The following is an 11547-nucleotide window of genomic DNA, read 5'->3' as shown; positions in this document are numbered from 1 at the left end:
CTTCCCCCTGCAATTTTAGCAAATACCCCCCAAACGCAACCTTCATAATGAGACAAAATATTTTAAAAACAACTTATAAACTATTGTTTTTTTTTTTAATCGTAAAATAAATTCTAAATTTAACAATTTTTTTTAATATCTAATTTTCAATTTCAGACTGCATATTTTAGCAAATGATATGGAAATTCCCTGAAATAATTCAGAAGCAGCTTTAATAAAGAAATAAGAGACTCGCAGCTCTTTAAAAGTCTTCTTTTGATAAATTTTACCATCCAGTTTCCTTTTTTCTTTCCAGGAACGATGAAAGGTCACGCCAATTGCTGTAATGAAATATCTGAAGAAATAAAGTAAAATACGAAACCATTATTGCACCAACAAACTAGTGCTAAAGTTTCAATAACTTATTTTAAATAAAATACTTTAAAAGCTTATAGAGTTCTATATTCATTAAAGAGGTGTCATGTAATGTTTGTGCGGCTTCGAAAAATAAATAAACACCCCGCCACATATAGAACTTGTTGGAAAATCTATCTTTCACGTTGAAAAAAGTTCGATCCGAAAAACTTTATAAGCAGCAAAATTAGCACGTAATCGCCCATTCAAAACGAGTCTGATTGAGAAACATAGCGTGCTCCTATGCGCAGCGCCATCTGCTTTTTCTGCAGATCTGACCTCACGTTTCGTCCGTCGATTGGCACACTACTCTTTTTAGGCAATATACTGGTAGGTAAAGAAATCTGTTGCATTAATGTTTGTACGATAGAATATATCACAATATATGTCCTTAAATATGATCGCAAGCTTCAAGCTAACAAACATCATGTGCGGATCACGTTTGAAACTCTATCTGGACATTTGAACGCATTTTCTTTGAAGTCTATTCGGAACAAATTTTAGTGTGCATTCAGGAAGTTGGTGCACTTTTCTGTATGAAAGTGTTCCAAACATATTTTCAACGTCTACCGTGAATTTATAGTGTTCTTATGTATGATACCGGCAAAGTATGAAGCGTCAGCATTCTATTGATTACCTATGCATTGTTGTATGATGCCGGACCTTTTAAGAAAAAGTATGAAGCATGCTGACGAAGTATTATACAACTTGTACCGTTTAAAGCTGCAAGACCTCTATTTTCGCAACCGTTAGTCCTAGATGCATACTTACAATTGCAAAAATGTTCAAAATCAGATGCAGAATTAAGATATTGAAAGTTGCAAGTAAAGAAGAAAATGAGTTAAAAAATACAAAATTTCATACGGACACTAGGTCCCCTAACTTATATTTAGAGAAATAATCCCCATTGAAAACTATTACTGACAGAAAAACTTGACATTTGTGTCACCAAAACTCGATGAGATATTCCAGTTCAAAGAATTAAGGGACCATACAGAAGATGAGATTGGAACTATGACAGGATGTCAAAGTAAAAAAAAAAGTGTATATTTTTTATTACTATTGCAAAAACACACTGCAAAGCTTCGAACAGTTTGAAAAACCACTCTATGCACACCCATAATTTTTAACACTTGCTAACCGCTTGTCTTTTTCCCCAAAAAGTGTTATTGACGGTGAGTGTAAGGTAGCGTAAGTCATAAAACGCTGCGTTTCATATCTCGGTGAATATTGGTTGTACTAATTTCAAACTTTTTGCGTTGAAATTATTTTTCAATGGAGATTATTTCCCTAAACATAAGTTAGGAGACCTGCGGCACGAATAAAAAGTTAAATTTTGTATTTCTGACTCATCTTTATTTTTATTTCAAACTTTCAATATCTTAACTCAACATCTGATTTTAAACATTTTTTTAATTGAATGTATGCATCTAGGACTAATGGTTGCAAAAATAGAGGTCTTGCAGGTTGAAACGGAACACCCTGTACACTTTCCCATGGCATTCTACAGACATAGAATGACAAATACTATTTAGGCAAATAATGAAAAAGGTCTGATACGGTGTTATATAAATGACGTTCTTTAGAAATATAATTATTTTTCTACGAATATATACATGCACTGTAAAAAAATTCCGAAACGTTACTGGTTATTTTCGTGGAACGTCTCGATATCTCACACGTTTTCACCTATTTCCTCGTAAAAACAAGTATCATCACAAAAAAGTTTCCTGAATCGCTACAAGTTGCACGCGTGCAAACTTTTCACTGTTCTGGAAAATATTTTTAGCAACCAGTTTAGAGATTGAATAAGCGTGTTTATTAAGTGTATCGGCCTAAGCTCGCTTACGGCCTGTCCAGAGTGACTAAGCTCCCAATGAGAGCGAAACATGCCAATGGATAGTTACAGTCTTTGCAAGGCAGGAAGTGCAGGCAAGAGATATGCTTGGTTCCTTCTTGCGTAGCCGTGGGCTCTCTGATTTTCATGGAGCCTTCTCGATAAATTAGGAAGGTTCTAATCAATTACACTGAACCTACTTAATATTTCTAGGAGGTTCTAGAGACATGACTGGCTTTCACAGGACAGATTTCACACTTCTTCATAAAATTTCAAGGTTAAGTTCAGAATGGTTACTGACTTTTAGCGGAAAGCATTCCCGATTTTTCCAAGATATGTTACTGGAAGAAATTGGACACATCAGCTGCCCATTATTTTCCAGGAACGTTTCTGAATCGTTTTTACAGTGTGGGATGCCATAAAGAAATCCAAAATGCGTAAATTCAAATTAAAGTGTGGAAAACCAATGTTATACTTTTCTAATAAAGGAAAACAATTTTTTCATGTAAAAAATTAAAAAATATAATTGCCATACTTGGTACTGCATGGTAGCCATGAATAAAATTTCGAATAACATTATATTGCATTTTTAAAACAAAACAGAATTGTATTTTTTTCTTTGATAGTTTCTCTCATTTGGCATTCTATATAACTCCTAGAAAGCGCGTGAAATTTGAATCGTTTCACACACTGCCGTAGAGATTTAGGCGTTATGTAAAATGTCTAGGCATGCCAATTTCTAACCTCCTCGGCAACATATAGTGCCAGATAGGTTTTTCCAAAACCGGGGAAAAGCTTGAAACTAACTTCCTTATCCATTTACGTTCAATCTTTTATATAGAGTTTTAACGAAAAAAAACTGGAAAAAGGGTAAATTTTCCACCCTTTCCCTAGATGATGTCACCCGGGGGAAAGACCTCGGCTTGTTCGCCCTCCCATATATCCTGTACTGGTTACATGCAAACGAAAAATCGTCAAAAATTAATGCAGTTCTTGTCTTGAGAGTCCAGAGATTCTTGAGTAACTCTGCATAAAATTTTTCAGTTAACTTAATTTTCCCGAAAGCACAAAACTTTAGGCTAAACTTCAAAACTAATGCAATGATTAAAAAAAAGATTCATTGAAGTATAAGACAGATCATCAGTACACAAAAGTCACTAAAAGTTTGTATTAAATTCTTTTGTATAGTACATGCGTTTATGTACCATCAAAAACGAAAAAACGGAAACATCGACAGTGTACCAAGTTCATTTATCACAGTCCTCAACTGTAATTAATAACCATGAAAATAACCAATTGCATTAAACGAAATCGAACTTCACATTTTGCGGGAACGGAATGGTAAATACGAATGACCCCGTTTAATTGAATAATCAGTTCTTCAGCAGATTAATGCATTCTGGGATGTAACAATGAAATATGTAGAACCGAACCGGAACATATCATCAGATTTTCCTCTTCTTTTCTGTGTCCATCAATTATTTAGGAAATCATTACAAGTACAGAACATCGTCTTCAGCGCAGCTTTTTAACAACTGAAGTATAAGAGTAATGATCTCTGCCGACATGAAAGGGAATGTTTTTGAAATGCCTGAATTTTCGAAGAATCGACGTTTTGATGGGAAAATGAAAAATTTTCTTATTAGTTGTTCCTGAACCGTGAAATATAATGAGTGGGAAGTTAGTGTACTCCTAATTAAACTGAAATTTTCTATTTATATCACTCAAATTGGTGGCGAGAGTAGAGTATGGAAAGTTTTTCAAGTCGTGTTAAATATTTATAAAACTATAAAAATGAATGCTTTTGAAATGCTTGAATTTTAGAGGAATAAAAGTTTAGATGGAAGAAAGAAAAATTAGGTATTAAGTATTTGTTTCTAATCCGTGAAATATAATACATGGGAAGTAAGTGTACTAATAATAACACAGAAGTTTTCGAATTTTAGTTCATATCAATCAAATTGTTGGTGAAAGTACCAAAGGCGGTATGGGAAGTTTTTCAAGCCGTGTTAAATATTTTTAAACTATAAGAATGAAGATTTTTGAAATGCTTAAGTTTTTAGTTAAAAAAAAGTTTAGAAGAAAGAAAGGAAAACTAGGTATTTTTTAAGTTGTTGCTCCTGAACTGTGAAATATAATGCGTGGGAACTTCAATTAGTGTACTCTTAATGACTCAGAGTTTAACAAATGACAATTCAAATTAAACTGGTAGCAAGTGTACTTCAGAGAGTATGTGAAGTTTTTCATGCAGTAGTATGTATTTTTAGCTCTATAAAAGGGAAAGTTTTTTGATATGTTTCAAAAATTTAAAAATACTAGTACAATTGGTAATACCATTATAAAATTTGGGTCATATAAAAGTCTGATATGTTAGGATATGATTTTGGCTACATTTTGCAAAACTATCTGGCAATTTTGGGAAAGTATTCTAACTCAAATCTACACAAAAGCAACCTGCAAGAAGTAGATATTTTCGAGTTCATGTCTGAACTTTATAAATCCATAGGGGAGAGTGGCCAAAATCAAGTAGGGTGTCCAAAGCTGGTAGTCCTTCGTATGCCCCCCCCCCCTCCATGGCGTGTTAGTGTCGTATTTACCCGAACACCCCTGAGCCAAGCGGGTATAAGATTTAATCATATATTTATTTAAAATTTCTTTCTCTCAGATTTTCTCTTTCAATAGGATACGTGTAACTTTAAAAAGTTATTTTTTAGGATGGCAATTAATTAGTCTATTAATTAACTCAGTTCTTTCTTTATGTTTTATAAACAAATTTACTGACTTTAAATTGGATAAGTACAACTATTTTATATTTTTTTATATAATGGCAGGTAGATAGTCAACTATTTTAATCATTTAGAAATTCATATTTGATTAGGAAATGTACCAAACCACAATTAGTTAAGCTTACCTACTTTGGGCTCCCTGGTAGGGCAAAGCGGGTTTTTCACATGTTTGTTAAGTTTGATAATAAATAATATTTGGGTTTGAAATAATACAAAAATCGCTTTTTATTTTGAAGTTCAAGATCCCTGCTAGGAAACAAAAATGAAATTGTTGCGAATTAAATGAAAAAATTTCAATTTTCGAGTGTTCTTCGAAAACCTACCCACTTTGGACCACCCTAACTCATAATAGACTAATATGCATTCTACTTCTCTTATGTAGGACAGGTTTACTCCAGTATGATTTCTAAACATAATACAGACCTATATATATATTTCAATTATGAAAACAATGTTCAAGCTTAATTAAAATTGATCAATGTGATTTATACAACTGCTTTTTTTTCACCGTGGGCGATATTTTCCAGTTATATGGGATAAGCAAAAAATCCTTTTCCTTAACATGTGTAGTAAAAGAAATGAAATAATATCTAGTGAAAAAAACAAATTGATACCATCAACATTAGTAAAGCACAAACATCACAAACTATTTTATTCGTTTATTTTTGTGGTTTGTCTTTGGCACACCTTTAAATGCACCGGGAGAAACATTTACATAATTGAAACACAAAACTGTTGAACACCTTGCGGTTGGATTATGAGACTTGTCAGATAAATGATTATATTTTAAACCGAAAATGAAATATCTAGAGCTAAAAAGAAATTGATGGTATATTTCATCCTCAAATTCAGAACAAAAAGGGATTTTGTAAAAGCAAAATTAAAAAACAAAATCAGTTTATATGATGGATTTTTTTGTTTGAAATTTTAAAATATATGGAACAAGATTATAGTGAAATATCAACAAAAATTGAGCTGTTTGAAAAAATTTTGATAATTGATTTTAAGCAATTTAAATGGATCGGCTAAAAGAATGTATTGGGAAAAATAAAGGAAATTCTTTACGTTTAAATGGCAGCAAAAGCTTACAAATATTTAACTATATCAAACATTATTTACATTTGATTTTCTTTTTTCAAATTAGTTTTTGCCTTTTGTTTAAATATTCGTAATTTGGTAACAGTACATTATACTTAACATCGCTTTTCTTCCTAAAATTTTTTTTTAAAATATTGTAATTATTCTAGTTCACATAAGTTTTACATTTTTAGCCTTATTTTCCACATTTTTGCGAAAAACTATGCTTGTCAATTTTAATTAAATAATCTTATTTTTCAAAAGAGAAAGACAAAAACATTTTTTAAAGGAAAAGGCACTTCTTAACACTTAATGCACTTAATACTTGAACCGTTTATATAATAATCAATGTATCATATCATTTACATTGTGTTTGTTTAAACTGAACCTTTTGTTTACTATAACATATTTAATCCTAAAGGCAAATTTAAATAATATTCTAAAATAAAGTGTATCAAAATTTAACACAGCTTTTCTAGACAGCAAATCTCTTTCCAGTTCAGGCAAACATATGCCTCGACAAAAGGTAAATTACAATCCGCCAACCCATTTTTTTTTTACATGTATACATTATATTGTTGAACGTATCCGGAAATTTTCGAACATTTACATTTATTCGAAATTCTACAGAAATATATAGCAAACCGTGTTGTATATTTTGTCACATGCGTGCGTGAATTCTCACTCTAAACTCGTTTTTCTAAAAATTACTATTTTTGTTGCTTTAGAAGAAGAATTAAACGATTCCTAAACATTTTAATCTTTAAATTCGATAAAATTATTTGGTAGAAGAATGCAACTTTAACAAAACTACAGTATTTGGTAAAAATCTGCTAAAACTTGCGCATTAAAAGAAATAATTTTTGTATTGCTAATGCAGGTAAGCACACGTGTTTACAGGGTAGTCAGACAGTAGTTTATAAAAGTTCTTAAAAATGTGTGCTGTTTGAAATGACAAATTGACAATCATTGGTTCTGTTGATAAAATGTAAACAAATCGGAAAAGTGATGTACAGTGTTGCCATTGTCTGTAGTTAGATACACTTTTATATTGTTTTTGTTTTTAACACAAATGTGATTATAATGTGCAAGACAATAACTAAACCTTTCTTTCCTATTTTTCTCACAACTTTACTGTTGAGGTACGCCTCCATTTTTTTATATCTCCCTTTTAAGCCTCCGAAAGTTTTGCTAACGCAGTTTGGCAACGGGGGAGAGTTTTAATTTTGTTTTCATAGAATTCCAATGTTGAGCGAATGCAGATAATTTCACTCAAAGTTTTGAGCTACATTTCACATTTTGAGTCAGGAAAAAGTGATGTGATTACAATATTAACACCTCTGAGAAGGTTTTGGGATTTTATATTGTTTCATTTCAAATTTGTAAATAGTCTTAATGTTTTGTTGTGCTAGTCTTTCAATAAATGTTGTCGTTAATGCCGAGTACTTCCTGATTCGAATTGCGCAGTCAGAACTAATACATTAGTGATTCTTTACATTTACCAATTGAAATATAAGGGCCTACTAGCACGTATAAATGATTATTTTTGAAAATACTTAATCACAACTGTTGAAACGGGTCTCACCTCCATGAATGACGTCAAGGATCAGGTGACTAGCGGTCTTCTAATCCTAATGAGCACAAAACTTGGGTAACTTTTTATAAGAGCAAGAAGAAAAAATTATGTCAAAGAATATTTTACTTCCCCTTTTTTTCTTCTTTTTTTTAGCACAACCACCTGTTTTCTACTTCAAAACCACATAATAAATATCTACCCACAACATTAAAATAATTTTGTCTTCAAAAGATGTAAAATTATCCATTATGCTGGGAGAAAAAATTGAAAAAAAAAAAGGCATGAAGCTCAAAATTAACTTTTCCAAAGTTAAATTTACGCTTCAGTGGTCTTAATCCAAAGCGTCTTAGTAACGTCGCTATTTACTTGTTCTTTAAGAAAAGATTAATCTTTTCTTTGCTAAAATATCTTCTATTAAAGAATTTTAATAAAAGGTCTGCAGGTTTAAATTTTGGTGGTAGTGTTCATTATTTTCATTTTCCCGCTTTAGATTAAATTTTTAATAATTGAAAATACTAAATAAATCGAAAAAAGTGTCTCATATACAGATAAACATGTGCTTAAATATTTGCGGTAACTTAACACTCATACATGCACTAAAAAACAACTTTTATGTAAGTGCGGTAGGAAAGGGCTGATAGAATTGCGGTATGTACTTCCATTATCATTGTTACACTTATCGAAGATGGAAATATACATGCATAATTAGAAACATTTTTTATAAATAAGGGAATTCGAGTTATGATTAAAATTTTAGATTTCGTGTGAAAGCTTTGATTTTTCATGGTTAATGTTACGTTATAAAAACTTCACCTATGCTTGAGGCAAATAATTTGAGTGAAATCAAAAGCTAAATCGGATAAGTTACAATTTTAAAGGTTCATAGTATGAAAGGTTTTGGTAACTTGTAGAAGCGTTTTCTCGGTATATGGACCTAAATTTATTAGACAGAAATTCTTTAACTTTAATTAAATCTATAATTATTTAAATGTATGAAACGTGTGAGAACATAAAATATAAACTTTCAGAACTAAAAAGTATTATTAACACTTTTAATATCTTTTATATTATTTCCGAAGTGTGTTAAAGGCTTCACTTTCAATGAAATGTGCAGAATCTTACTAAATTTTTCTCTTAGTTACAGTTTGAAAAATATTATTACACAGATTGTCTAAACCACTCGTTAGGCAAACTGGTAACGTCGGCGGACGAGTTTGACCGATCTTGTAAATTTTTACCTGTCCGTTTCTTTATTCAAAATTAATAAGTCGTAATTGCGTTTTAAGCGGTATTTTTACGTTAATATTCTGATTTTTCTGAACGAATTATTTACTTGTGTTTAATCAGTTCCACTATTTCCTATGTTTACATTTGAACATTAATGTCAGTTAATCACGATAAAAAAATTTTGTTAATTTTATGTAACAAATCCTAATTAAGTTTTCTTCTTTTGTAACAAAAAAGAGTTAAAAATAATTCAACGGTCTGTTAAATATATTTTTGTATTTTTTCCCGGTTCGTGGGGTCAAAAAGTGTTGAGAAACACTCGTATAATAAGACATCACTTTTCAAAAATTAAGCATTCACTGTCTTAATTTCCCTTTTTATTCTCCATTTTAACAAAAATTGAGACTGCCTTCTTCAAACAAAAAAAAAAAGATATATATATATATATGTATATATATTTTCTGTTGTTTTGGGTAGAAACAGAAGTGCATCATTTTTTTTCCTTCATGTTACAGCGCCAGCTTTGTTAAAATTATTTTTTAAAATGTCTTATCTAAAATTGTTATAAAGCCTGATATTTTTGCACTTCAACGACTTTTGTGCAAAAATGCAAAGGTTTCAATGTTGATTGCACTTTTGCAAAATGTAGTCGCTCGGAAATACGTGCCGAGAATGAAGAAAATGTTTCACACTATACAAGTGTGAGAAAATTTAAGTGGGAACGTAAATTAAATTACCATGAATTTTATATGCAGGGGAAGTCTTTTTTGAGATAAGGCTGTTGAATATATTCCGCATTTTTCTGCTGCAACAAGCTGGTAAGAAGATTGGGTGAAAAAGAGAGCACCTGATGCATATGGACCCGTTGTTGTGTCTCTAGCTACGCATTTTTTTTCTGTTAGCTGCAACATACCTTAGAAAGCTGTACTAAAATTAGAATACTTGCTTTCAATCTGTACTTCGACTGCAAATGTTTTAAAAGGGAAAACTTTTTTCGCAACAGTATCAGGATTTAAAAAAAAATATTTTTTTATAGAAGAACATTGTTGCTTTCTTTCTTTCCTTTCTTTCTTCTTCTTTTTTTTTTTTTTTTTTGTAGTTATGTATATTTATTTATTTTGTGTTGGCACGTATCGTTCATATACTATTCGATCGCTCATATGAATTGAGTTAAAAAATAAATATTTCATTCAATCTATCTGTGCCACATTTTCTAGAAATTATTCTCGCTATAAAGCAACATTTCTGTTTCCTTTCTTTTTTCTTCTTTTTTTATGGTTTTCTTACATTTATATATTTTTTTATTGATACGTATCGATCATATCCTACTTGATCGCTCATATAAGTTGAATAAAATGCTCAATTTTTTGTTCAATTCATCTGTACTTTGGCATTAAATGTTTTAAAAGGGGAAACTTTTTTCGTAACAGTATCAAGAGAAACATTTCTAAAAATCGTTGCATGCTATAAAGCAACATTACTGTTTTCTTTCTATCCTCTTCTTCTTTGTTCATGGTTTTGTATATTTATTTTTTGTTGATACGTATCGCTCATATCCTACTTGATCGCTCGTATGAATTAAATAAAACACTCAACATTTTGTTCAATTCATCTGTACTTTGACTTCGAATGTTTTTAAAGGGGGAACTTTCTTGTAAGTATCAAGTTTCAAAAAAATATTCTCTGCTATGAATCCACTTCCTTGAAAAATCAAGTATCATTGTCGAAAAGTTTCCTGAATTGCTATAAGTTTTACGAATGAAGACTTTTCACTGTTGTGATAAACATTTTTAGCTCCCAGTTTAAGAAATAACTGAACGTATTAATAAAGCGTATCGTCTTCAGTACGATTACGGGGTCTATGCTAATTAAGCTCCCAAAGGGAGCGAATAAGTACGTTGCTTTGCAAGAACCGCAAGCAAGTAAAATTCTCGATACGTACTTGCAGTTCTGGCTTTGCTTTGGTTGTGTTTGCAATGCTGCTGATGGAACTTTCTCAGGAAGGTGCCAAGCTGTTATATACTACCAAAGTTTACTCTAAAGTACCAGATACGCGACTAGCTTCAAACGGGAAGATTTCTGAATATTTTTGGAAGGTTACTGAGTTTTAGCAAACAAACGTTACTGGTTTTTGTAAGGTATGTTACTGGAAAAAATTGGGCACGTCAGCTGCCCAGGAACGTTTCTGAATCGTTTTTACAGTGCACCAAGACCAATTGGCCCTTAAGAGATACTGAGCTCCGTTGTCTTGCCATCAAAGAGCTTAAACTTGTGGCGAAAGGGCAACTCATTGAAAACGAGGACACAGACTGTCCATTGCACAGGCATATATCGTGACAAAAACGACAAGAGGTGCAGAATGAAAACAGCTTGATTAAACTAAATAATAGTTTACTGAGATCACTACTGACAGATGCAGACTGAAAAAACAATGTTGGGAGACAGCTAACATGGTTCTAGGAAGGCGGGGATGACGTGGAGGAGAGTGATCCCCGGCAGGCGAGTGACGTTGCCAGGATTGCTGTCCGACGTCTGCACACACATACACACGAGAATTTGTAAGGCTTTGCGCTACCGTACAACCTGACAGTTTGTTTTTTCTATCTCATTTTCAGTCCGACTGAAAAAATACTTCGTCTATTATATTTAAA

The sequence above is a fragment of the Uloborus diversus genome, chromosome 8 (genome assembly GCF_026930045.1).
Source record: "Uloborus diversus isolate 005 chromosome 8, Udiv.v.3.1, whole genome shotgun sequence".
In the NCBI taxonomy this organism is placed as follows: Eukaryota; Metazoa; Arthropoda; class Arachnida; order Araneae; family Uloboridae; genus Uloborus; species Uloborus diversus.
This window is presented reverse-complemented; position numbering follows the sequence as displayed.